At 33.9% G+C, this 27,899-nt stretch overlaps 16 non-coding genes across 16 annotated transcripts; all 16 read left to right on the top strand.

Annotated features, from left to right (window-relative positions):
- The first annotated feature begins 25 nt into the window (after nucleotides 1–25).
- On the top strand, nucleotides 26–98 carry Trnak-uuu (transfer RNA lysine (anticodon UUU)). The gene has a single exon. It is a non-coding gene; the product is annotated as a tRNA-Lys (tRNA).
- Nucleotides 99–466: 368 nt separating this feature from the next.
- Nucleotides 467–539, top strand: Trnak-uuu (transfer RNA lysine (anticodon UUU)). The gene has a single exon. It is a non-coding gene; the product is annotated as a tRNA-Lys (tRNA).
- A 990-nt stretch (nucleotides 540–1,529) lies between these two features.
- Nucleotides 1,530–1,602, top strand: Trnak-uuu (transfer RNA lysine (anticodon UUU)). Its single transcript has one exon. It is a non-coding gene; the product is annotated as a tRNA-Lys (tRNA).
- A 368-nt stretch (nucleotides 1,603–1,970) lies between these two features.
- Nucleotides 1,971–2,043, top strand: Trnak-uuu (transfer RNA lysine (anticodon UUU)). The gene has a single exon. It is a non-coding gene; the product is annotated as a tRNA-Lys (tRNA).
- Nucleotides 2,044–3,034: 991 nt separating this feature from the next.
- On the top strand, nucleotides 3,035–3,107 carry Trnak-uuu (transfer RNA lysine (anticodon UUU)). The gene has a single exon. It is a non-coding gene; the product is annotated as a tRNA-Lys (tRNA).
- Nucleotides 3,108–3,475: 368 nt separating this feature from the next.
- Trnak-uuu (transfer RNA lysine (anticodon UUU)) lies at nucleotides 3,476–3,548 on the top strand. Its single transcript has one exon. It is a non-coding gene; the product is annotated as a tRNA-Lys (tRNA).
- A 991-nt stretch (nucleotides 3,549–4,539) lies between these two features.
- On the top strand, nucleotides 4,540–4,612 carry Trnak-uuu (transfer RNA lysine (anticodon UUU)). Its single transcript has one exon. It is a non-coding gene; the product is annotated as a tRNA-Lys (tRNA).
- Nucleotides 4,613–4,980: 368 nt separating this feature from the next.
- Trnak-uuu (transfer RNA lysine (anticodon UUU)) lies at nucleotides 4,981–5,053 on the top strand. Its single transcript has one exon. It is a non-coding gene; the product is annotated as a tRNA-Lys (tRNA).
- Nucleotides 5,054–6,044: 991 nt separating this feature from the next.
- On the top strand, nucleotides 6,045–6,117 carry Trnak-uuu (transfer RNA lysine (anticodon UUU)). The gene has a single exon. It is a non-coding gene; the product is annotated as a tRNA-Lys (tRNA).
- Nucleotides 6,118–6,485: 368 nt separating this feature from the next.
- On the top strand, nucleotides 6,486–6,558 carry Trnak-uuu (transfer RNA lysine (anticodon UUU)). Its single transcript has one exon. It is a non-coding gene; the product is annotated as a tRNA-Lys (tRNA).
- Nucleotides 6,559–7,549: 991 nt separating this feature from the next.
- Trnak-uuu (transfer RNA lysine (anticodon UUU)) lies at nucleotides 7,550–7,622 on the top strand. Its single transcript has one exon. It is a non-coding gene; the product is annotated as a tRNA-Lys (tRNA).
- Nucleotides 7,623–7,990: 368 nt separating this feature from the next.
- On the top strand, nucleotides 7,991–8,063 carry Trnak-uuu (transfer RNA lysine (anticodon UUU)). Its single transcript has one exon. It is a non-coding gene; the product is annotated as a tRNA-Lys (tRNA).
- Nucleotides 8,064–9,054: 991 nt separating this feature from the next.
- Nucleotides 9,055–9,127, top strand: Trnak-uuu (transfer RNA lysine (anticodon UUU)). The gene has a single exon. It is a non-coding gene; the product is annotated as a tRNA-Lys (tRNA).
- A 368-nt stretch (nucleotides 9,128–9,495) lies between these two features.
- Trnak-uuu (transfer RNA lysine (anticodon UUU)) lies at nucleotides 9,496–9,568 on the top strand. Its single transcript has one exon. It is a non-coding gene; the product is annotated as a tRNA-Lys (tRNA).
- A 991-nt stretch (nucleotides 9,569–10,559) lies between these two features.
- Trnak-uuu (transfer RNA lysine (anticodon UUU)) lies at nucleotides 10,560–10,632 on the top strand. The gene has a single exon. It is a non-coding gene; the product is annotated as a tRNA-Lys (tRNA).
- A 368-nt stretch (nucleotides 10,633–11,000) lies between these two features.
- On the top strand, nucleotides 11,001–11,073 carry Trnak-uuu (transfer RNA lysine (anticodon UUU)). The gene has a single exon. It is a non-coding gene; the product is annotated as a tRNA-Lys (tRNA).
- Nucleotides 11,074–27,899: the final 16,826 nt, after the last annotated feature.

Here is a 27,899-nt window from a genome sequence, read left to right as displayed (position 1 = left end):
TATTGTTTTCTCAACAATATCGTCAGCCTGCGTAGCTCAGTCGGTAGAGCATCAGACTTTTAATCTGAGGGTCTAGGGTTCGAGTCCCTACGTGGGCGATTGTAATTTTTGCTCCTTTGAGGTGGATTGATATCGTTTCTGTTCTAGACATCATTTGTTTATACATGTTATAGGTGTGATCCCTATACCTAAGTTTGAACGACTCTACAATGTCGTCTGATTGCAATTTTATTAGCAGCTGACGATGGACACAGCTGCATGGTATTTATATAGAAAAGCATCGATCATAAGTTTTGATTTTCTTTTAATTTCGATGCAAACGGGTCAAATAATACAATAGAAACGTATTAAGTAGACTTGTAAAATAAATCTGGTCTTTTATATCAACTATTCTGTGGTATAACAAAAAGTTTTGAGAGAAACTGTTAATTATAAATGTGCAAAATTTGGGAGTGTTCTCTAAGTAGCCTGCGTAGCTCAGTCGGTAGAGCATCAGACTTTTAATCTGAGGGTCTAGGGTTCGAGTCCCTACGTGGGCGGCTGAATTTTTGGCAAACTTTATTGTTATAGTACTATGTGTTCTTGTTATGGATAGGTTCGAAAACAAGTTTTGCTTGCAAAACATGAAAAACGTCAAAGTAAACGACAACATGATCTCCACCGCCTCTTTCCGTGACGAAAGATAGGTTTATATAATATGTGGACTGATATATCATCAATATGAGCATTTATTTTCGAACGTTCGAATAGGTATTCATGATTCTTTATCTGGTTTGTTTAAACTTTTGTTGATTAATGAGTAGCACATGTATATTATAGCTGCATAAATGACTACTTTGAGGATTCAAACGTTTACATATTGAGGGATTTCACCAACTTATTACATACATGTGATATTTTTCATACTGAATTAGTTGATTTTTCAGGATAGAGTCATAGTTTTACGATCAACTTTATTTTGACTGTAATTTCGTTTGTCATCATTTCCTGACAGTCGCCTGAAAAAAGATTTTCGTCAATGAGAAAAAATAATTAGCAGAGCGTGGTTTCGATCCACGGACCTCTGGGTTATGGGCCCAGCACGCTTCCACTGCGCCACTCTGCTCATGAGATACAGTTATGACTTTTAACTATATAGAGTGCAACCAATCACACGCGTTGCATCAGAAAACGATATTCCCGCTAAAAAGCAAATTCTTCAAGACTTTTTTCACTAACGTTATGTTCTTGACCCGCATTTTGACTAAGAGAAATTTGATTTAGTGTTCTTAATTCGTTTCAGGCCAGGCAAACCTACGTTTCCAGAATAATAATAGCAATTTCGGGATTTCCTTGTGTGAGAAGTCTATATCATAAAGCAAATTGAGAGCAGAACAGTTGTAAATAAGTTGATCTGTCTTAAAATTTCTATAAATTTGAAATGACTCTGTTAACGAAGTTGTACCGTACATTATATATATGCTTACCGTACATTATCTATATGCTAAATGAAAGGTATAAACTATATTGTTTTCTCAACAATATCGTCAGCCTGCGTAGCTCAGTCGGTAGAGCATCAGACTTTTAATCTGAGGGTCTAGGGTTCGAGTCCCTACGTGGGCGATTGTAATTTTTGCTCCTTTGAGGTGGATTGATATCGTTTCTGTTCTAGACATCATTTGTTTATACATGTTATAGGTGTGATCCCTATACCTAAGTTTGAACGACTCTACAATGTCGTCTGATTGCAATTTTATTAGCAGCTGACGATGGACACAGCTGCATGGTATTTATATAGAAAAGCATCGATCATAAGTTTTGATTTTCTTTTAATTTCGATGCAAACGGGTCAAATAATACAATAGAAACGTATTAAGTAGACTTGTAAAATAAATCTGGTCTTTTATATCAACTATTCTGTGGTATAACAAAAAGTTTTGAGAGAAACTGTTAATTATAAATGTGCAAAATTTGGGAGTGTTCTCTAAGTAGCCTGCGTAGCTCAGTCGGTAGAGCATCAGACTTTTAATCTGAGGGTCTAGGGTTCGAGTCCCTACGTGGGCGGCTGAATTTTTGGCAAACTTTATTGTTATAGTACTATGTGTTCTTGTTATGGATAGGTTCGAAAACAAGTTTTGCTTGCAAAACATGAAAAACGTCAAAGTAAACGACAACATGATCTCCACCGCCTCTTTCCGTGACGAAAGATAGGTTTATATAATATGTGGACTGATATATCATCAATATGAGCATTTATTTTCGAACGTTCGAATAGGTATTCATGATTCTTTATCTGGTTTGTTTAAACTTTTGTTGATTAATGAGTAGCACATGTATATTATAGCTGCATAAATGACTACTTTGAGGATTCAAACGTTTACATATTGAGGGATTTCACCAACTTATTACATACATGTGATATTTTTCATACTGAATTAGTTGATTTTTCAGGATAGAGTCATAGTTTTACGATCAACTTTATTTTGACTGTAATTTCGTTTGTCATCATTTCCTGACAGTCGCCTGAAAAAAGATTTTCGTCAATGAGAAAAAATAATTAGCAGAGCGTGGTTTCGATCCACGGACCTCTGGGTTATGGGCCCAGCACGCTTCCACTGCGCCACTCTGCTCATGAGATACAGTTATGACTTTTAACTATATAGAGTGCAACCAATCACACGCGTTGCATCAGAAAACGATATTCCCGCTAAAAAGCAAATTCTTCAAGACTTTTTTCACTAACGTTATGTTCTTGACCCGCATTTTGACTAAGAGAAATTTGATTTAGTGTTCTTAATTCGTTTCAGGCCAGGCAAACCTACGTTTCCCAGAATAATAATAGCAATTTCGGGATTTCCTTGTGTGAGAAGTCTATATCATAAAGCAAATTGAGAGCAGAACAGTTGTAAATAAGTTGATCTGTCTTAAAATTTCTATAAATTTGAAATGACTCTGTTAACGAAGTTGTACCGTACATTATATATATGCTTACCGTACATTATCTATATGCTAAATGAAAGGTATAAACTATATTGTTTTCTCAACAATATCGTCAGCCTGCGTAGCTCAGTCGGTAGAGCATCAGACTTTTAATCTGAGGGTCTAGGGTTCGAGTCCCTACGTGGGCGATTGTAATTTTTGCTCCTTTGAGGTGGATTGATATCGTTTCTGTTCTAGACATCATTTGTTTATACATGTTATAGGTGTGATCCCTATACCTAAGTTTGAACGACTCTACAATGTCGTCTGATTGCAATTTTATTAGCAGCTGACGATGGACACAGCTGCATGGTATTTATATAGAAAAGCATCGATCATAAGTTTTGATTTTCTTTTAATTTCGATGCAAACGGGTCAAATAATACAATAGAAACGTATTAAGTAGACTTGTAAAATAAATCTGGTCTTTTATATCAACTATTCTGTGGTATAACAAAAAGTTTTGAGAGAAACTGTTAATTATAAATGTGCAAAATTTGGGAGTGTTCTCTAAGTAGCCTGCGTAGCTCAGTCGGTAGAGCATCAGACTTTTAATCTGAGGGTCTAGGGTTCGAGTCCCTACGTGGGCGGCTGAATTTTTGGCAAACTTTATTGTTATAGTACTATGTGTTCTTGTTATGGATAGGTTCGAAAACAAGTTTTGCTTGCAAAACATGAAAAACGTCAAAGTAAACGACAACATGATCTCCACCGCCTCTTTCCGTGACGAAAGATAGGTTTATATAATATGTGGACTGATATATCATCAATATGAGCATTTATTTTCGAACGTTCGAATAGGTATTCATGATTCTTTATCTGGTTTGTTTAAACTTTTGTTGATTAATGAGTAGCACATGTATATTATAGCTGCATAAATGACTACTTTGAGGATTCAAACGTTTACATATTGAGGGATTTCACCAACTTATTACATACATGTGATATTTTTCATACTGAATTAGTTGATTTTTCAGGATAGAGTCATAGTTTTACGATCAACTTTATTTTGACTGTAATTTCGTTTGTCATCATTTCCTGACAGTCGCCTGAAAAAAGATTTTCGTCAATGAGAAAAAATAATTAGCAGAGCGTGGTTTCGATCCACGGACCTCTGGGTTATGGGCCCAGCACGCTTCCACTGCGCCACTCTGCTCATGAGATACAGTTATGACTTTTAACTATATAGAGTGCAACCAATCACACGCGTTGCATCAGAAAACGATATTCCCGCTAAAAAGCAAATTCTTCAAGACTTTTTTCACTAACGTTATGTTCTTGACCCGCATTTTGACTAAGAGAAATTTGATTTAGTGTTCTTAATTCGTTTCAGGCCAGGCAAACCTACGTTTCCCAGAATAATAATAGCAATTTCGGGATTTCCTTGTGTGAGAAGTCTATATCATAAAGCAAATTGAGAGCAGAACAGTTGTAAATAAGTTGATCTGTCTTAAAATTTCTATAAATTTGAAATGACTCTGTTAACGAAGTTGTACCGTACATTATATATATGCTTACCGTACATTATCTATATGCTAAATGAAAGGTATAAACTATATTGTTTTCTCAACAATATCGTCAGCCTGCGTAGCTCAGTCGGTAGAGCATCAGACTTTTAATCTGAGGGTCTAGGGTTCGAGTCCCTACGTGGGCGATTGTAATTTTTGCTCCTTTGAGGTGGATTGATATCGTTTCTGTTCTAGACATCATTTGTTTATACATGTTATAGGTGTGATCCCTATACCTAAGTTTGAACGACTCTACAATGTCGTCTGATTGCAATTTTATTAGCAGCTGACGATGGACACAGCTGCATGGTATTTATATAGAAAAGCATCGATCATAAGTTTTGATTTTCTTTTAATTTCGATGCAAACGGGTCAAATAATACAATAGAAACGTATTAAGTAGACTTGTAAAATAAATCTGGTCTTTTATATCAACTATTCTGTGGTATAACAAAAAGTTTTGAGAGAAACTGTTAATTATAAATGTGCAAAATTTGGGAGTGTTCTCTAAGTAGCCTGCGTAGCTCAGTCGGTAGAGCATCAGACTTTTAATCTGAGGGTCTAGGGTTCGAGTCCCTACGTGGGCGGCTGAATTTTTGGCAAACTTTATTGTTATAGTACTATGTGTTCTTGTTATGGATAGGTTCGAAAACAAGTTTTGCTTGCAAAACATGAAAAACGTCAAAGTAAACGACAACATGATCTCCACCGCCTCTTTCCGTGACGAAAGATAGGTTTATATAATATGTGGACTGATATATCATCAATATGAGCATTTATTTTCGAACGTTCGAATAGGTATTCATGATTCTTTATCTGGTTTGTTTAAACTTTTGTTGATTAATGAGTAGCACATGTATATTATAGCTGCATAAATGACTACTTTGAGGATTCAAACGTTTACATATTGAGGGATTTCACCAACTTATTACATACATGTGATATTTTTCATACTGAATTAGTTGATTTTTCAGGATAGAGTCATAGTTTTACGATCAACTTTATTTTGACTGTAATTTCGTTTGTCATCATTTCCTGACAGTCGCCTGAAAAAAGATTTTCGTCAATGAGAAAAAATAATTAGCAGAGCGTGGTTTCGATCCACGGACCTCTGGGTTATGGGCCCAGCACGCTTCCACTGCGCCACTCTGCTCATGAGATACAGTTATGACTTTTAACTATATAGAGTGCAACCAATCACACGCGTTGCATCAGAAAACGATATTCCCGCTAAAAAGCAAATTCTTCAAGACTTTTTTCACTAACGTTATGTTCTTGACCCGCATTTTGACTAAGAGAAATTTGATTTAGTGTTCTTAATTCGTTTCAGGCCAGGCAAACCTACGTTTCCCAGAATAATAATAGCAATTTCGGGATTTCCTTGTGTGAGAAGTCTATATCATAAAGCAAATTGAGAGCAGAACAGTTGTAAATAAGTTGATCTGTCTTAAAATTTCTATAAATTTGAAATGACTCTGTTAACGAAGTTGTACCGTACATTATATATATGCTTACCGTACATTATCTATATGCTAAATGAAAGGTATAAACTATATTGTTTTCTCAACAATATCGTCAGCCTGCGTAGCTCAGTCGGTAGAGCATCAGACTTTTAATCTGAGGGTCTAGGGTTCGAGTCCCTACGTGGGCGATTGTAATTTTTGCTCCTTTGAGGTGGATTGATATCGTTTCTGTTCTAGACATCATTTGTTTATACATGTTATAGGTGTGATCCCTATACCTAAGTTTGAACGACTCTACAATGTCGTCTGATTGCAATTTTATTAGCAGCTGACGATGGACACAGCTGCATGGTATTTATATAGAAAAGCATCGATCATAAGTTTTGATTTTCTTTTAATTTCGATGCAAACGGGTCAAATAATACAATAGAAACGTATTAAGTAGACTTGTAAAATAAATCTGGTCTTTTATATCAACTATTCTGTGGTATAACAAAAAGTTTTGAGAGAAACTGTTAATTATAAATGTGCAAAATTTGGGAGTGTTCTCTAAGTAGCCTGCGTAGCTCAGTCGGTAGAGCATCAGACTTTTAATCTGAGGGTCTAGGGTTCGAGTCCCTACGTGGGCGGCTGAATTTTTGGCAAACTTTATTGTTATAGTACTATGTGTTCTTGTTATGGATAGGTTCGAAAACAAGTTTTGCTTGCAAAACATGAAAAACGTCAAAGTAAACGACAACATGATCTCCACCGCCTCTTTCCGTGACGAAAGATAGGTTTATATAATATGTGGACTGATATATCATCAATATGAGCATTTATTTTCGAACGTTCGAATAGGTATTCATGATTCTTTATCTGGTTTGTTTAAACTTTTGTTGATTAATGAGTAGCACATGTATATTATAGCTGCATAAATGACTACTTTGAGGATTCAAACGTTTACATATTGAGGGATTTCACCAACTTATTACATACATGTGATATTTTTCATACTGAATTAGTTGATTTTTCAGGATAGAGTCATAGTTTTACGATCAACTTTATTTTGACTGTAATTTCGTTTGTCATCATTTCCTGACAGTCGCCTGAAAAAAGATTTTCGTCAATGAGAAAAAATAATTAGCAGAGCGTGGTTTCGATCCACGGACCTCTGGGTTATGGGCCCAGCACGCTTCCACTGCGCCACTCTGCTCATGAGATACAGTTATGACTTTTAACTATATAGAGTGCAACCAATCACACGCGTTGCATCAGAAAACGATATTCCCGCTAAAAAGCAAATTCTTCAAGACTTTTTTCACTAACGTTATGTTCTTGACCCGCATTTTGACTAAGAGAAATTTGATTTAGTGTTCTTAATTCGTTTCAGGCCAGGCAAACCTACGTTTCCCAGAATAATAATAGCAATTTCGGGATTTCCTTGTGTGAGAAGTCTATATCATAAAGCAAATTGAGAGCAGAACAGTTGTAAATAAGTTGATCTGTCTTAAAATTTCTATAAATTTGAAATGACTCTGTTAACGAAGTTGTACCGTACATTATATATATGCTTACCGTACATTATCTATATGCTAAATGAAAGGTATAAACTATATTGTTTTCTCAACAATATCGTCAGCCTGCGTAGCTCAGTCGGTAGAGCATCAGACTTTTAATCTGAGGGTCTAGGGTTCGAGTCCCTACGTGGGCGATTGTAATTTTTGCTCCTTTGAGGTGGATTGATATCGTTTCTGTTCTAGACATCATTTGTTTATACATGTTATAGGTGTGATCCCTATACCTAAGTTTGAACGACTCTACAATGTCGTCTGATTGCAATTTTATTAGCAGCTGACGATGGACACAGCTGCATGGTATTTATATAGAAAAGCATCGATCATAAGTTTTGATTTTCTTTTAATTTCGATGCAAACGGGTCAAATAATACAATAGAAACGTATTAAGTAGACTTGTAAAATAAATCTGGTCTTTTATATCAACTATTCTGTGGTATAACAAAAAGTTTTGAGAGAAACTGTTAATTATAAATGTGCAAAATTTGGGAGTGTTCTCTAAGTAGCCTGCGTAGCTCAGTCGGTAGAGCATCAGACTTTTAATCTGAGGGTCTAGGGTTCGAGTCCCTACGTGGGCGGCTGAATTTTTGGCAAACTTTATTGTTATAGTACTATGTGTTCTTGTTATGGATAGGTTCGAAAACAAGTTTTGCTTGCAAAACATGAAAAACGTCAAAGTAAACGACAACATGATCTCCACCGCCTCTTTCCGTGACGAAAGATAGGTTTATATAATATGTGGACTGATATATCATCAATATGAGCATTTATTTTCGAACGTTCGAATAGGTATTCATGATTCTTTATCTGGTTTGTTTAAACTTTTGTTGATTAATGAGTAGCACATGTATATTATAGCTGCATAAATGACTACTTTGAGGATTCAAACGTTTACATATTGAGGGATTTCACCAACTTATTACATACATGTGATATTTTTCATACTGAATTAGTTGATTTTTCAGGATAGAGTCATAGTTTTACGATCAACTTTATTTTGACTGTAATTTCGTTTGTCATCATTTCCTGACAGTCGCCTGAAAAAAGATTTTCGTCAATGAGAAAAAATAATTAGCAGAGCGTGGTTTCGATCCACGGACCTCTGGGTTATGGGCCCAGCACGCTTCCACTGCGCCACTCTGCTCATGAGATACAGTTATGACTTTTAACTATATAGAGTGCAACCAATCACACGCGTTGCATCAGAAAACGATATTCCCGCTAAAAAGCAAATTCTTCAAGACTTTTTTCACTAACGTTATGTTCTTGACCCGCATTTTGACTAAGAGAAATTTGATTTAGTGTTCTTAATTCGTTTCAGGCCAGGCAAACCTACGTTTCCCAGAATAATAATAGCAATTTCGGGATTTCCTTGTGTGAGAAGTCTATATCATAAAGCAAATTGAGAGCAGAACAGTTGTAAATAAGTTGATCTGTCTTAAAATTTCTATAAATTTGAAATGACTCTGTTAACGAAGTTGTACCGTACATTATATATATGCTTACCGTACATTATCTATATGCTAAATGAAAGGTATAAACTATATTGTTTTCTCAACAATATCGTCAGCCTGCGTAGCTCAGTCGGTAGAGCATCAGACTTTTAATCTGAGGGTCTAGGGTTCGAGTCCCTACGTGGGCGATTGTAATTTTTGCTCCTTTGAGGTGGATTGATATCGTTTCTGTTCTAGACATCATTTGTTTATACATGTTATAGGTGTGATCCCTATACCTAAGTTTGAACGACTCTACAATGTCGTCTGATTGCAATTTTATTAGCAGCTGACGATGGACACAGCTGCATGGTATTTATATAGAAAAGCATCGATCATAAGTTTTGATTTTCTTTTAATTTCGATGCAAACGGGTCAAATAATACAATAGAAACGTATTAAGTAGACTTGTAAAATAAATCTGGTCTTTTATATCAACTATTCTGTGGTATAACAAAAAGTTTTGAGAGAAACTGTTAATTATAAATGTGCAAAATTTGGGAGTGTTCTCTAAGTAGCCTGCGTAGCTCAGTCGGTAGAGCATCAGACTTTTAATCTGAGGGTCTAGGGTTCGAGTCCCTACGTGGGCGGCTGAATTTTTGGCAAACTTTATTGTTATAGTACTATGTGTTCTTGTTATGGATAGGTTCGAAAACAAGTTTTGCTTGCAAAACATGAAAAACGTCAAAGTAAACGACAACATGATCTCCACCGCCTCTTTCCGTGACGAAAGATAGGTTTATATAATATGTGGACTGATATATCATCAATATGAGCATTTATTTTCGAACGTTCGAATAGGTATTCATGATTCTTTATCTGGTTTGTTTAAACTTTTGTTGATTAATGAGTAGCACATGTATATTATAGCTGCATAAATGACTACTTTGAGGATTCAAACGTTTACATATTGAGGGATTTCACCAACTTATTACATACATGTGATATTTTTCATACTGAATTAGTTGATTTTTCAGGATAGAGTCATAGTTTTACGATCAACTTTATTTTGACTGTAATTTCGTTTGTCATCATTTCCTGACAGTCGCCTGAAAAAAGATTTTCGTCAATGAGAAAAAATAATTAGCAGAGCGTGGTTTCGATCCACGGACCTCTGGGTTATGGGCCCAGCACGCTTCCACTGCGCCACTCTGCTCATGAGATACAGTTATGACTTTTAACTATATAGAGTGCAACCAATCACACGCGTTGCATCAGAAAACGATATTCCCGCTAAAAAGCAAATTCTTCAAGACTTTTTTCACTAACGTTATGTTCTTGACCCGCATTTTGACTAAGAGAAATTTGATTTAGTGTTCTTAATTCGTTTCAGGCCAGGCAAACCTACGTTTCCCAGAATAATAATAGCAATTTCGGGATTTCCTTGTGTGAGAAGTCTATATCATAAAGCAAATTGAGAGCAGAACAGTTGTAAATAAGTTGATCTGTCTTAAAATTTCTATAAATTTGAAATGACTCTGTTAACGAAGTTGTACCGTACATTATATATATGCTTACCGTACATTATCTATATGCTAAATGAAAGGTATAAACTATATTGTTTTCTCAACAATATCGTCAGCCTGCGTAGCTCAGTCGGTAGAGCATCAGACTTTTAATCTGAGGGTCTAGGGTTCGAGTCCCTACGTGGGCGATTGTAATTTTTGCTCCTTTGAGGTGGATTGATATCGTTTCTGTTCTAGACATCATTTGTTTATACATGTTATAGGTGTGATCCCTATACCTAAGTTTGAACGACTCTACAATGTCGTCTGATTGCAATTTTATTAGCAGCTGACGATGGACACAGCTGCATGGTATTTATATAGAAAAGCATCGATCATAAGTTTTGATTTTCTTTTAATTTCGATGCAAACGGGTCAAATAATACAATAGAAACGTATTAAGTAGACTTGTAAAATAAATCTGGTCTTTTATATCAACTATTCTGTGGTATAACAAAAAGTTTTGAGAGAAACTGTTAATTATAAATGTGCAAAATTTGGGAGTGTTCTCTAAGTAGCCTGCGTAGCTCAGTCGGTAGAGCATCAGACTTTTAATCTGAGGGTCTAGGGTTCGAGTCCCTACGTGGGCGGCTGAATTTTTGGCAAACTTTATTGTTATAGTACTATGTGTTCTTGTTATGGATAGGTTCGAAAACAAGTTTTGCTTGCAAAACATGAAAAACGTCAAAGTAAACGACAACATGATCTCCACCGCCTCTTTCCGTGACGAAAGATAGGTTTATATAATATGTGGACTGATATATCATCAATATGAGCATTTATTTTCGAACGTTCGAATAGGTATTCATGATTCTTTATCTGGTTTGTTTAAACTTTTGTTGATTAATGAGTAGCACATGTATATTATAGCTGCATAAATGACTACTTTGAGGATTCAAACGTTTACATATTGAGGGATTTCACCAACTTATTACATACATGTGATATTTTTCATACTGAATTAGTTGATTTTTCAGGATAGAGTCATAGTTTTACGATCAACTTTATTTTGACTGTAATTTCGTTTGTCATCATTTCCTGACAGTCGCCTGAAAAAAGATTTTCGTCAATGAGAAAAAATAATTAGCAGAGCGTGGTTTCGATCCACGGACCTCTGGGTTATGGGCCCAGCACGCTTCCACTGCGCCACTCTGCTCATGAGATACAGTTATGACTTTTAACTATATAGAGTGCAACCAATCACACGCGTTGCATCAGAAAACGATATTCCCGCTAAAAAGCAAATTCTTCAAGACTTTTTTCACTAACGTTATGTTCTTGACCCGCATTTTGACTAAGAGAAATTTGATTTAGTGTTCTTCGTTTCAGGCCAGGCAAACTTTATTGACCAAATGACACAGAAACCAACAATTATAGGTCACCGTTCAGCCTTTAACAATGAGCAAAGCCCATACAGCATAGTCAGCTTTTAAAGGCTCCGAAATGACAAACTTAAAACAATTCAAACGAGAAATCTAACAGCCTAACTTTTGTACAAAAAAAATGAACTAATAACAAATATGTATCACATAAACATACGACAACCACTTTATTACAGGATTGCGATTTGGGATAGATACACATTGGCGGTACCAGGGGGGGGGGTCCTTTTTTTTGGACGATCAACGCATTTGAATGGGAGCATATAGTTGGAATACCCCCTTTACTCTGGATTGGGAACCCCCTTTTTAAAATGGCTGGATCCGCCCCTGATACATACATACATACATACATACATACATACATACATACATACATACATACATACATACATACATACATACATACATACATACATACATACATACATACATACATACATACATACATACATACATACATACATACATACATACATACATACATACATACAAAATGTGGCGGGTTAAACATGTTAGCGGTATCCAACCCGCGTTCATCGTCACAAATCACTTTAAGTGACAGATGATGACACTGAAAAGTGGTTTAGTGGAGGGAGCTGCATGAATATAGTGAATGCATTGACATTTTACCTCTTCAACTGCACATAGCCTATTTGGCCGCTCTCGTCCCCTTTTCAAATAATGTATCTGGTGATCTTGATTCCAGTCTCCAAAAAAAAAGAAAATCTAAGTGGATTTTTTTTTCATGGATTGTTTTTTTCTATATAAGTTGCAGTATATAAATGTTGCTAGCTCACAAACCAAAGCACGCATCTTATGCGGAGTCGAGTACAAGATCCAAATGTTTGTTTACATTTTACCGGCAACTTTTACCGGCAACTTTTTTACCCCAAGATGGTACTCAGAATAAAATCGTGTGCGGCTCCTGATTGGATGATACAGGACATGAATTATATTTTATCAAAAAGCGTACATATATTGATTCATGATTTTAAAAATTCAGAAAAAATTATAGTGTAGAAAATATATTTAATTTATGTACGAAGGAGCTTTAAAAAAAATGTCTTTTCCATTCCATTAATCGACCTAAATTGATAGCTTTTTTCAAATCCTTTTTCATTCAACTATTGACGCATTTATACCATGTATATATTTTTTTAACTTATAAAACGCTAACATTTCTATATGGAAGTGATTTCTCGGTCATCTGTTGGATTCTGTGTGTGTTTTTTCTATCGTTTATTTCATCTTTATATTTTCCACTTATAGCACTTTTTTACAAAATTACACTCGGTTTTTAATTTTTGTGTGTTTTTTTAAATCATTCTAATACTTGAAGTATTGCTGTTTGCATATTCTTTGTTTTTTTCCCACTGCTATCTTCCAAGGATAAAGAAGGAAGATAAACTAAAAGTAATTTATAGGTTAGTAAATCGCATTTGAGAATTGTTTTTATAGGTAACACGAGTTATCTTTCTTTCCTTGTAATAACGTGGAGAAAAAATCTTTAAAGAAACAGAAAAACAAACGCATATATAAAGTACGAGTGTTTTTAATTCAAATAAAAACAAAACCTTTTTTGTAGTGATAATTTGATCGAATAACGCTGGACTTCTTCAATGATTTTAAATATTTCTAGGAATATAAAGATGATTATGTAAACACATTTTAAAAAGTATGCTGAACCTTTGGTAGAAAAAATGCAGTCGTGATAGGACCCCTCGAAGGGGCGTCTTTTTCTTGATGTAGGTTGTATACACTACATTTACTCTAAATGATAGAAATAGTAAAAATATTGATTTCCTATAGGAATTAGAGGAATAATTAGTAACTATCATAAGGCAGCAACCATTTGATTTTCTGGAGGGAGGGGGTGGGGGGGGGGGCTATTGGGTTCTTTTTCTGGACAAATTTTTTTTTTTGGCGACAATTCGAAAACATTTTTTTTTCTTTCATTTTTAGCATAACATATAGTGGCAGCTGAGGGTGAAACAAACAATTTTACAAAAAAAAAATTCTCAGGGTCAAAACCAAATTATTTTTTTCTCCAAAAACTGGAAACAAAACAAACCATCAGGTAAACATTTACATTCTGATAGTTATGTCAAATTGGACAAACATTCTGATAATTAAGGCAAATCGAGCTAATATTCTGATAGTTATTGCAAATCGGCCTAACATTCTGATAGTTATGGCAAATCAAGCTAACATTCTGTTAGTTATGGCAAATAGGGCTAACATTCTGATAGTTATTGCAAATCGGGCTAACATTCTGATAGTTATGGCAAATCGGTAGGTTAAGAAACGAATGCGAGACCACATAAGCCCTTCTGCATGGAGAATATATCTTAAATAATGGAATTAAGTATTTTGCCTTAAAAATGTAATGTAGGCATATTTCTATTTTTTGAATTTTGAATTATATTTTTTATTTGAAAATGTTCTTCATCTCACCGTTTAGAAATTAATTTTCTTTAATTTTACACACAAAGTATATTCGTTTGATTGAGTGATTAAAATAAAATTGAGAATGGAAATGGGGAATGTATCAAAGAGACAACAACCCGACCATAGAAAAAACAACAGTAGAAGGTCACCAACAGGTCTTCAATGTAACGAGAAATTCCCGCACCCGGAGGCGTCCTTCAGCAGGCGCCAAAACATTATACTAGTTCAGTGATAATGAACGCCATACGTATTACCAAATTGTACACAAGAAACTAAAATTAAAATAGTACAAGATTAACAAAGACTCCTGACTTGGGACATGCGCAAAAATGCGGCGGGGTTAAACATGTTTATGAGATCTCAACCCTCTCCCTATACCTCTAGCCAATGTAGAAAAGTAAACGCATAACAATACGTACATTTAAACTTCAATTAAACTGATTGAAATATTATGATTTCATATGAATATCAAGCACAATCCTTCCCGTTAGGGGTTTAGTATCATACCACCATAACATATATGAGAAGAACATAACCCGTGTCATGCCAACAACTGTTTACTGAATAAATGTGTTAAGTTCCGATTGATTGATTGATTGATTGATTGATTGATTGATTGATTGATTGATTGATTGATTGATTGATTGATTGATTGATTGATTGATTGATTGATTGATTTGGAAAATATTTCATATAGGTTTAATTTATTTATCAGAAATAACGTTTAACATATTTTGGTTATCAATGAAATCAGGAAACAATCTAATTGATTTTGTTTATGAAAGACTAACAGTGGTAGGTAGTTTCTTCAGTAATTGGACAGTCACAAGTGACTGAAAGTTTCGTCAGTAATTGGACAGTCACAAGTGACTGAAAGTTTGTTCAGTAATTGGACAGTCACCAATGATTGTTCAGTAAGAGGACAGTCACCAGTATTTGGAAGAATGTTCAATAAGTTGACAGTCACCAGAAGTTGAAAGTTTCTTCAGTAATAAGACAGTCACCTTAAGTTGAGACTTGCAGTTAAAATTTTGTTCAGAAAGTGGACATTCATCAATAGCTGGAAGTTTTTTCAGTAACTGGACAGTCACCAGTAGTTGTGAGTTTGTTCAGTAATTGGACAGTCACAAGTAGTTGAAAGTTTGTTCTGTAAGAGTCGCCAATGGTTGAAAGTTTGTATAGTAAGTGGACAGTCACCAGTAATTGAGAATTGAAGTTGGGAGTTTGTTCAATATAAGTTTGACGGTCAATAGTGGTTGAAAGTTTGTTAGGTAAGTGCCTAAGTGGGCAGTCGCTTACATTTGAAAGTTTGTTAGTTAATTAAGTGGACATGCAGTCAAAAGTGGTTGAAAGTTCCGTTTCCGTAAGTGGACAGTCTTCAGTAGGTTGAAGCTTGTTCAGTAAGTCTGTCCAGACTTTCCAGTAATTGAAAGTTTTTTTTTCAGTTATAGGACAGTAACCTGAATTTGAGAGTTGTAGTTAAAAGTTTGTTCAGCAAAGACATTGACCAGTACTTAAAAGTTTGTTCAGTCAGTAAGTTGATAGTCGCCTGGATTTGAGAGTTGTAGTTTTGTTCAGTAAGTGGACATTTACCAATAGTTGGGAGTTTGTTCAATAAGAGGTCAGTCACTAGTTGTTTCACCTCGTCCACTCTCAAATGTTGCACTAAAAGAGAAACTTTTTTTGTGATTTATATTAATTCACCACTATTGATATTTCTACTCTTTTGTTATAAACATCTGCATGTCATTTATTTACGATTTGAATTATACGGTTAAAATGTGCATATTAAACATCGATTTACGAAAGGAAATCGAATTACGTCTTTTGATTGGAGCAATTAAATTAAACTGAAAGAAATTTTGAAAAGAAATTTAGTCCATGCGTCATTTAATTCTGTGTTTCATGAATAATATATATTTTCTGACGTTTTAATTATTTTTTATAATCATTTGTATATATTCTGAATGGAAATTCCTTCTATTTTCCTTTTATAAATATATTTGTATAGCTATTTATATGTTTAGATATTATGTGGTTTTGTTTATCGGTCCATTTTACACTAGATTTAAATTGAATGACAGAATATTAACGTCCCGTTTGAAATTAACACTTATATAAGTAATATTAGTAAAATAGAAGAAAAAACGATTTAAAAACACATCAATGTTATTATCAATGCGGAATGTCATTTCATTCTCCAATAATTATTTATGTTGACGTCAACATAGACAAGATTCAACAAGGTCCCCAAATTTAACGGAACTTTAATTTATTACTTACTTAGTAAGTCATAAAACTGAAAGGATGCTTTATCGTTAATTGTATTACAGTACCGCAAGTGTAAGGTTTTATATATATACAGGTATATATTTCATTAACCATACCTATATCATTGTACCATTAGGTATACACCCTGTTATCCTGTATCGGCTTGTCTTAGCTTTTTAACAAAATACCCATTTTACAAGAAAACAATCAGCCTTTTTGGGGTATATTCTTCAGTTTAGATTATGAGTAAATTTTTATGAAATTTGTTTTTGTTAGTCACATTGGGTGTTAATGTTTTCAACAAATAATTATTGCTTAACCACAGCAGATGTTTATCAAATATTTGAAGGCATGCATATTTAGTACAGATTTTCTTGTTCCTTATAATACTTGATGACCAAAGGAAGATTGTATTTTCTTTAAAAAAAACACCAATAGAATAAAAAAAAAACACAATTGACGCACTGTGCTCTTTGTTTAACAGTGTGATCTTAAAGACGAGCATGGCATATAGTGTTTAACCTTTTAGTAGCCAAATAATTTAAAAGTTAGTCTGATTCGAGAAGTAAATTTTGGTTATAGTATTTTAAGACCCTTTTCATTGAATGAATCCGTGTGTATTTTCACATTTTTTATTTCCATTTTTTATATGTATAAAGTATATTCGTCAATATGATTTGTTCCTAAATATAACAAATCAGTTTATAAGAAAGATCGTGCAAAATGACTATAAAGCCTATAACATAGATCCTTAGCTACTTTTAGTAACTGATCGCCCGGACAAATTGGCTGCATTCAAACCGAACAGAAATATTCCAGAGTTGGAGACTTATAACATGTATTCTTTTTCAGATTTCTTTGTAGTAAAGAATAAATGTGAACAAGATCAATTACAAATCGCTATCAAACAAAACAATGTAAATAAATTTGAAAAAAAAGTTAAATAATGTAAAATATTTGCTCCTGGTCAAATACTGAAATCTTTGATGACCGGACATTGAAGTTCAAATCTAAATACGATCAAAGAAGTAAAATTTACTGTTTGATATTTGAAGATGAGATTAATTGTACCGTTGTCACCTATCTATTGACCACTGTCCGAAGCGATTGACCATTCTAAATGGTTATTTATCTATCAACAATTGGTAGATTATGATAAAAATAAACAAATCTAGATTATTGATAGATAATTTGCAGATATTGTTGACAACAAGTGGCGGTTCCTCTTTATATTTATTGAATGAATTGGGCTATCAGAGGATAATCAATATACTAACCTTAGATAATGCACTTTACAATGACGGAAATTACAGAAAATTAAAGTGAAAGTTGCACAGATCAAAGTGAATCTAGACGCTTGTATAATTTTATTGATACGATAAGGTTTCACTTTTAATCAGGACCAAAAGGGATTGATAACGTTTAAACTGGATGGGTCATTCGTTTCTACACAGGAAACACTTGGTTGAAGTGGTCCTCGAACGAGAATAAAAGGGGGTAATAAAACGGAATGTAGAAAACATTTGGGTTTTTTTTCGTCAGAAAGAAAATAACACGGACTATTCGGAGCATGTCTAGAAAAACGAATCCTCAGAACGAAACAGCAAATTCTCAATACATGTTTCTGTACCAGTATATATCGGGATTTTACCATTGATACCTAAATCACCATAATTGTTCATGTTAGAATTTGTGGCTCAAAATATACTTCTTGAAATCATCAAAGGTTCTCGTAGATTTATGTTTTTAAAAAAATACTAGATATATCCCGTCCCGACCATCAGACTCGATGGTCGGCAAAAATCATGTATTGTTTCAATTTGTTTGTATCCAGCGGTGGATATTAAGTCCCGATGGTTCGATACAACAATAATTCATTGTGTTTAGTTCTAGTACGAATTGTAAACATTTTGTTTTAAAAAATTGAGTCAACAACACATTAACTAAGGTTGCAACTCCTCGACCATTGTTGCTTGTTGTGGTTTTCAATTTTTGTTTGCTTTCCAAACCTTTTTATCCCTAGCATACTCTGTTCGTGTTGTTCTACAAACATTTTAATGGCCAAGCGTGCCTTGTGCGTGTTATTAAAGAAACATGTGCTATATATATGTGCACAGAAATTGATATCCTTTCACTGGGTCTGTGGCGTCTGGAGGATCACTAGTCCTCAAGATACCAATTCGTAAGTTGTCGGTGCTATAACAAGAATTGAATGCTGTGTGTAAATTTCGAATTCATTAACATGTACATTTATAATTGTAGTATTCTGAGTTTCAAATTTACGCCTTTGCGATGTCGGTTGTAAGGCCATTTCAGATTGTTTGTTTGGTTGGCTTTTTTTTTTGTCTGAAACGTTTTTTTTTTTTTTGCTTTCTAAATGTTTGGTCTTATGACGGTTATATAAGTAGCACGTGACGCTTGCATAGAAATCGGTATGTTACGTTTTTTGTACCGATATAATATTCCCGAGGCGGAAACTTTTTTGTCCTATTATTCTGTAAGCCTAATCGGGAACAACTACTTTTTGGTAAGCGTACGCGTATATCCTCAGGCAAAAAAACAACTTGTCCTTTTATTCTGTGTCCTTGACCAGAAATAGCTTCTGTTTCATCTTTTCTAAGTATCTGCAAATACTAAAATAAATGCTATATGAAAGTCATAATAACTATTGTGCATGCACCCAAAGAATGTATGATCTTAATAGTTTAGATCGATATACTCAAAGATTATGCATATCCTGTTTTTGACGTATGGTAATTAGAGTAATTTATTTCACGAATGCGTCCTTGCTGTAGGTAAAAGACACAAAATAGGGATTAAGAGAATATCTATTGAAATAAATGCAGACATCTCAACTACAAATTGGCAGTACTTAAATGGGTAATTTGAATTTTATTGGTGCAATTAATCAATAGAATGATTTGAACTGCACAAACATAACAACCAAGCAATTAAATAGATTTTATGTATCCCGCACGTGGATAAGAAAATGGTAATTCTAAGTAAAGACATTAGAGGTTATGTCATTCTCTGGAGAAAGCGTGACTTAATATTATGAGCTTTGTTAATGTATTGTTACAATACTGATGCATTGGACGTTTGTTATAATATTGTATCATTAAGAATCCGTGATGTTTCTTTCAATTTGTCATGATGTGTTTATGTCATAGATGTTTGTACACCTTCTGAAGGGTATAACCTACGTTTGGTGACCTGTCTGTCCTTTTATGTATTTTGTCAACAATAATAAAAAAAAAATGCAAGCTTCTTGTCTGGGACATTTTGAACAAAACTAGTGTCAAAAAGTTGTCTCAATGGCATTCATTTTACCTATCTTAATGTTATACAGATCTCTATTATGTTATCTTTTTTTTTTTAAATTTCATTCATCATCGTAACGAGTATCTTTTGTAGAGGTACTAATTCTCAAATTTTATCCGTTGTTTATATCGATATAAGGTAGGATGCCGAAATCACTATGCATAGAAATAGTTGATTCTTAATTTCACAGAAACCACCAACTATATATATATATGTGTCACGTAGAACTGTCTGTTTATTGATACACTGAGATTTCTTGCACTTGAAGCATCAAACTGAAATTTCCCCAGACCTTGTATGGAGACACTAACAGTACTTTACAATTAACAAATAGCAGTAATATTGACAATCTTACATAATGTTTACATTACATATATAACTATACAACTGTATGTTCACCCTGATATTCAGCATTATGTCTAAAGAAAAGCAAATAGAATGCATTATGTTTATAATGTAACCCAGTGTAAACGTATTTATTTTTATGATTGAGAACATACTATATACACAGGACTATACTCTAAATCTAATATAGGTTACTAGTTCTTGGTTTTGTTAGGGTACACTTTAAGTTAAAATGTCCTTAAAACTTGCAAAGGACATTGAATATTTGAAAAGTAGTTTGAACACATTGGCAGATATAAGGATTGGGTGCAGGAGTTTGAATCGCTCCCAATTTTTCTATTATTTTTAACAACTAAGGGTTTCATATAAAATTAAGAATGGAAATCAGCTTACTCTTATATTGCCTTTTTTTTTTATCTGCAACTGGGTTTTTCGGAATCTTCCTCGATTTTTGCATTATCAATTTTCAACATTTCTTATTAAAGAAAACAGAACACTGTTGATAGTTTAGACACGCGAGTAAACAGACCATTTAGAGTTGTATCAATACAGTCATATATTCTTGAGCAATTGTCAAAATGGTTAATTTCGTACATTCGATATTCGATTTGAAATTTCTCATCAGACTTCATAGCATTTTTAAGCGTATTTGGATAGATAGATAGATATATTGAAAATTATATAAAAAAAAGAATAAAGAATAACCCAATAGCGTCAATAAAATCATCTTGTCTGATGGAATTGGCATATATTCAGTGTTCATAATGGCATTGATAATGGGAGTGTCATCGACCAAGAGGAAGTCTTACTATTGAATTTTCTTTATTAACGCCTTAACCTTTCTAAGTAAAGTACATTAAAGTTTTACAACAATTAAGTTTTAGAATATATGCATACAATCGAAATTATAACGAACGGTGTACATTGCTGCTGAAGACATTTTAATATTAATAAATCAGAAAGAGAAAAAATAGCAGCAATATATCAAACAAAATTTCGGTTTCGGTTAAGATTATCCATCTTATTCGTTTTTTCAATAAGTACTCTATTTAGTTTTTGTTTTCTTTTTACTTATATCTTGAATATTTTGAAATAAATTGATCACTATGAGAGTTTAGTGATACACAAATTTATAATCGATAGGTTTGCAATATTTATAATTAAGAAAACATTGTGTAAGAATTGGACAATAATGACCCTTCAAATAATCTTTATATAAATATACCCTCCCCTTTTCTGTCGGTAGATATGATTGATCTAAATTCAACCAAAGATTTTATTAATCTAGCCTTCTTATAATTTGTCAACACTCTCGATAAATCCTATCGATTTTATGTAAAGATTGGAATTTTTGTTCAAATATTTGTCCCTCGAAAACTTTTGTTCTGTTTTAAAAGGATACATGATCAAATACACCACAATATGACTGACATTTCGGTACATATTTGAGTAAAGAAATGCCACACAGATTCCACGAATCTTTATTTTACCATCTCTAGTAAGCACGTGTATGTCAAGGTCACTTTACCATTCTTAATGTCCAATTTGTCTTTCTGAACCGATTACCAAGATCTTTAATAAAAAAATGTCCAATATTCTATTTTATAAGACAATGTAATTTGCTTTGGTTTTTGTATTTATAGCCAATTGCTTTGATAGATATAACAAGTATCAGATAAATTCCGAATGGACTGCGGTATTAGCCAAGGATTATGGCTTACAGCTTGGCGTGAAGCAGAAATTTAGCCAGGGTTTGAGACTAATAAGGGACAAGGAATATTTACAAGATAGTAAAAGGGAGACAACAGATACTAAAGGGATAGTCAAACTAAAAAGTCGAAAATGAACTACAAAACAATGAAACCGACAGAAAGAAGTCAGAAAAAATTTACAGTATACAAAACACATCTTAGAAAACTAAAAAGACCGGACAACACGACGACAGTATACAAAACACAACATAGAAAACTAAAACGACCGAGCAACACGAACGAAGTATTGACCGACACACTTCTCGAAGACTCCTACCCGTCATCGTTATCCTCGTCATACAAAATAAATTTCCATTCATTCAAGTCCGTCGTGCTATTTTAAAGACATATTCAATGTATTCAAAGTTTGCTCTATTTAAAAGACAGTACTGCATTAATTTTAGTACTTAAATATTAAGATACTAAAAGTATCATATACAGCTTAAATTCAATTAAACAGGGATATTCCTATAATCTCATTTTTGTTCAAACAGATTTCACAAAATTTATAAATATTTATATGAAAATGTATATTCATATATATTTGGGTATTGGGTATTGTAGCGACAGGATGTAGTTAAAATGTTGTCAATTTTAATCAAACAATTTCTAATAAAATAAACCTCTTGACATGAAAAATGTAATGTTACCTTATCATTTTGAAGTAGTTTGTGTATTTTCAGTGTTGGAATGCTCATTTTCAAACCACCTTTTGTTTGAACAGTAAAGAAGGTGAAAGCCTTGGTCTCAATTTATCATTGAATATAAAATGTTCGCGACCTTATATCCTGTCTAGATTACTATTTATGCATATTTTATATCTTTGAATGGAATACCCCTTTAAACGATGAATTGAGGTTTTAGTGCCAACCATCTGTCAGATTTTTCATCCATTTTATGAATTTTGATTATAATGTTTTATTAATATATCTCTCTGCTGGTTTGTGTATCCCCATTTGATGACCGTTTTTAACGACCTTGAATGGCTATACAATCCTCGCATGGTCAGCATGATCCTATTCCAACTACCTTGACTGGCTATAAAGCCCTCACACAATCAGTTATAGTGCCCTTGCTTATGTATGTGCTTATGTTCTTGCAGTGGCTTTTGTCTAATTAGGGAAGTATATATACATATATAATAATTTGTGTTTTTAATCTTATTCTTATATGCATTGTTTATCTTTAATTTTAATATTTGTGTCAATTGTATGTTGTATAATTGTATACTTGATTTTGTAATAAAATATTTTATAAAGAATGTTGCACAACTTTTTTCAATTTTAAAATGTCACTCTCAAATATGAAAATTGTATATTTTTTTCATATACGGATGTGTGCCTGCTGTAAAATGTTATATTCGCTACATATTCGCATTGCTTTTTTCGTTTCTGATATATTTATGAAAAAAAAAAAAATGAAACTGTCGAATTGCACTATCTTATACCTTGTGATCAGACTATAAAGGGGTTACATTGATTTACAGGTAGTACAGCTGTTACTTCACAAATTCTCACCTGTCATTTGACCCAGATAGTATAGCTGATTCAGCATAAAAATCAATTCACAATGTAACTTCAAAAGACATATGCACTATCGAAGAATTTACGATAAGATACTCATTATCAATGCCGTTAAAGAACACTGACTTGAAAATTATGAATATAAAACCAACACAGTATATGGTATAGCATGCATTAGTGTTGCTCTTAATTTAAAATGTATTATCGAACCAAAATAAATTTCGATTCTTCAAAAACTACATTTAACTATTTTTTCCAAATATAGTCCCCCCGGGCCTCCTCCCCCACAAAAAAAAGATACAAACAAAAAACTAATTGATTTATTCAATAGTATAATTATGTATAGTTATGAGACAACTCTCCACCGTAGACAACATGTTAAAGTTAACAACTATAGGTAACTATACACGGCCTTCAACAATGAGCAAAACCCATGCCGCACAGTAAGCTATAAAGGCCCCGAAATGACAAAGGTAATACAATTCAATTGAGAAACTAATGACTTGATTCGTGTACAAAATAACAAACATAGCATTAAACGACAACGGTTCCTGACTTTGGACGTACAGATACTGAATGTCGCGAGGTTAGACTAGTTTGATGGCGCCAAATCAGTCCCTGGTCTGATACTGTGTTGTAAGAGTACAACATAAAAACAAATTATAAATACCAGTCGATTAAAAAATGTTCGTTCCTCTGTTTTATCAGACAAAAAAAGTTTTTAAAGATAAAGAAAAAAAAGATTGCCCATTTAAAAAATATGATACCCAAAAGATGAATGGTCGGAGTCTTACTGTAAATGAAAAGGAAACGTGTGTGAGATATACTTCATTACGTTGGCAACCAAACAATGGTAGTCTGGATAACTGTCGTACACTCCTATACAAGACTGGATAGCTGTTGTGTATAACTACTTACATACATATATTTGTAGTTTCTAACAAAATAAATCTTTATCTATGCTAACTGAGATAGAAATTGAAAACTATTTCACAAATTCTAGTGAGAACGTATTTGAGATGTTTGTTTTCCAGTATATATATCTTCATTGAGAAAAGTTTTGTATATTCTTGATAAACACTGATTAACGACAGCCTATAAGTAAGTAAAATATTGTATAGATGAAGTGTTAGTATAGCCCTTATCATAACACTGGAGTCAATTCTTTTAACCAACATCAAGTAAATATTGGCATTTCTTCTATTAATATATTATACATTTTAAATAGGACTTAGTCCACATACAAGCATAGTTAATCTTGACCTTTTTACTATCTAAAATTATGTTAGAATAGTTTTCTTTCAATAACTTCATATTAGGTCAACCTTTGTGATATTGTTTTTTTTCTGTCTAAAGTATGTTAATACATAGGCAAAACATATGATTATTCTTACGATCTATTGGAATGATCCATATCGAGCTAATCCGTTACTTGTATTGACAATTAGGTTACAAGCAAAACCTGAACAAGCCTAAAGCACATGTATGCTTTATTTGTCATGAAAATAATTGGAGTGGGACTCGCACATCTACCGCGTAGTATGGGTAACACATACCACAGTCGTAGTCGCGATTCTAAAACATCAATCTAAGTCTTTAGAGTCATACATATACCGCTGTATTGAGACTCGAACATCTACCGCGTAGTATCATAGGTAACACATACCACAGTCGTAGTCGCGATTCTCGACCATCTATACCTTAGTTTTGAGACTCATACACATACCGCTATATTGAGACTCGCACATCTATACCGTGGTTATGAGACTCAAACACATACCGCTGTATTGAGACTCGAACATCTACCGCGTAGTATCATAGGTAACACATACCACAGTCGTAGTCGCGATTCTCGACCATCTATACCTTAGTTTTGAGACTCAAACACATACCGCTATATTGAGACTCGCACATCTATACCGTGGTTATGAGACTCAAACACATACCTCTGTATTGAGACTCGAACATCTACCGCGTAGCATAGGTAACACATACCATAGTCGTAGTCGCGATTCTCGAACATCTACCTTAGTCGTGAGACTCAAACACATACCGCTGTATTGAGACTTAAACATCTACCGCGTAGTATAGGTAACGCATACCATAGTCCTATTCGCTAATCTCGACCATCTATTCCTTAGTTTTGAGACTCATACATATACTGCTGTATTGAGACTCGCACATCTATACCGTGGTTATGAGACTCAAACACATACCGCTATATTGAGACTCGAACATCTACCGAGGTCATGAGCCTCAAACAGATATCACTGAATTGAGACTAGAACATCTATAGTGATTATGAGAATCAAACACATATCGCTGTTTTGAGATTTTAACATGTACCGTGGGCATGAGACTCCTAACATACCACTGTATTGAGACTCGAACATCTACCGTGGGCATGAGACTCCTAACATACCACTGTATTGAGACTCGAACATCTACCGTGGGCATGAGACTCCTAACATACCACTGTATTGAGACTCGAACATCTACCGTGGGCATGAGACTCCTAACATACCACTGTATTGAGACTCGAACATCTACCGTGGGCATGAGACTCCTAACATACCACTGTATTGAGACTCGAACATCTACCGTGGGCATGAGACTCCTAACATACCACTGTATTGAGACTCGAACATCTACTGTGGACATGACTCTCAAACAGATACTGCAATCCCGAGACTTGAGCATCAACTAGTATCAAAGTCGTGAGACTTAAAGCATACTGTCGTATATAACCACCATCGTCGTCTTGAGACTTAAAGCATACTGTCGTATAAAACCACCATCGTAGTCTTGAGACTTAAAGCATACTGTCGTATAAAACCACCATCGTCGTCGTGAGACTTAAAGCATACTGTCGTATAAAACCACCATCGTAGTTGTGAGACTTAAAGCAAACTGTCGTATAGAACCACCATCGTAGTCTTGAGACTTAAAGCATACTGTCGTATAAAACCACCATCGTAGTCTTGAGACTTAAAGCATACTGTCGTATAACCACCATCGTAGTCTTGAGACTTAAAGCATACTGTCGTATAAAACCACCATCGTAGTCTTGAGACTTAAAGCATACTGTCGTATAAAACCACCATCGTAGTCTTGAGACTTAAAGCAAACTCGTATAAAACCACCATCGTAGTCGTGAGACTTAAAGCAAACTGTCGTATAGAACCATCATCGTCGTCGTGAGACTTAAATCATACTGTCGTATAGAACCATCATCGTCGTCGTGAGACTTAAAGCATACTGTCGTATAGAACCATCATCGTCGTCGTGAGACTTAAAGCATACTGTCGTATAGAACCACCATCGTCGTCTTGAGATTCAAAAAAACATACTGCAGTCTTAACACACTTGTCAGAACATCTACCGGTACCACGTAAACAGTCGTTGAATGAAAACATACCACAGTGTCGAACAGTACCGTAGTAGCTTAACTCGAACACATATCGCAGTATTGAGACTAGAATATATAAAGTCGTGAGAAACAATGATGAACAAGTCATGATCGATGTTTAAGATAGATGAGTTTTAAAATAAGAACATCAGAATCCTGATCGTAAATTGTTTTATCTATTGATTTATAAAATAATGTTTTTAGTTGACGGTGTTTATAACATGTTTAATGTATAGCTTTTTGTACTGTTTTATACTTTTGCATCCATGGTGCTGGTGTACAATTGATGTTACAAATACATCTTTTGGGAGGACACAATGCTTGAATGCACGAAAACAGTGCAATCTTGCAATCTTTATTTTTTTTTCCCCAATCAATTTGAATTGATTTTTTTTGGTAAAAACCATTGGGTTATACTTCAATCAAAAAGTAAGGTTATCCTCTAGTTCTTTTTTTATCTTTATAATATTAAGGTATACATTTCTGATCCCGACAATTTTGTAAAACTTTCAGTTTTACGAATTGATTCCTGAATCCTCCAAGAACGCAAGAAGCCATGCATTGGATTTATAAGCGCCAACTATGTTTATTTTGTAAGGAGTGTTTTCAAAATTAAATGTTGTATACTCCCTTTTATGAATATACATTCTAGGTAAAGCAAATATTTGCATTTTATATTTATATGAAAATAGATCGTAAAGTCATAATAAACTAGAAAATTGTAAATCGTTAACATCAATAATAACAGTACTTCAAACTCCTTAAACTTTTAATTACCGAAGGTGTGTAAGTTAGTCGGACTTTTAAACGTTTTCGGGTTAAACTGTAATTTAAAAAAAAGTATATGTACTTTTCCTTCTTACATACATTTTAAATATAAATATATCCTATGTTTATTTGTTTTCTACTTCAATACATAATTCTTCGTTACGTTTCATTCTGATTTCTTCACTCCTTCAATCTTTT

Source organism: Mytilus trossulus, chromosome 10, assembly GCF_036588685.1.
Source record: "Mytilus trossulus isolate FHL-02 chromosome 10, PNRI_Mtr1.1.1.hap1, whole genome shotgun sequence".
In the NCBI taxonomy this organism is placed as follows: domain Eukaryota; kingdom Metazoa; phylum Mollusca; class Bivalvia; order Mytilida; family Mytilidae; genus Mytilus; species Mytilus trossulus.
Note: the sequence above shows the minus strand (reverse complement) of the source record. Positions and strands in the feature narration are given on the sequence as shown.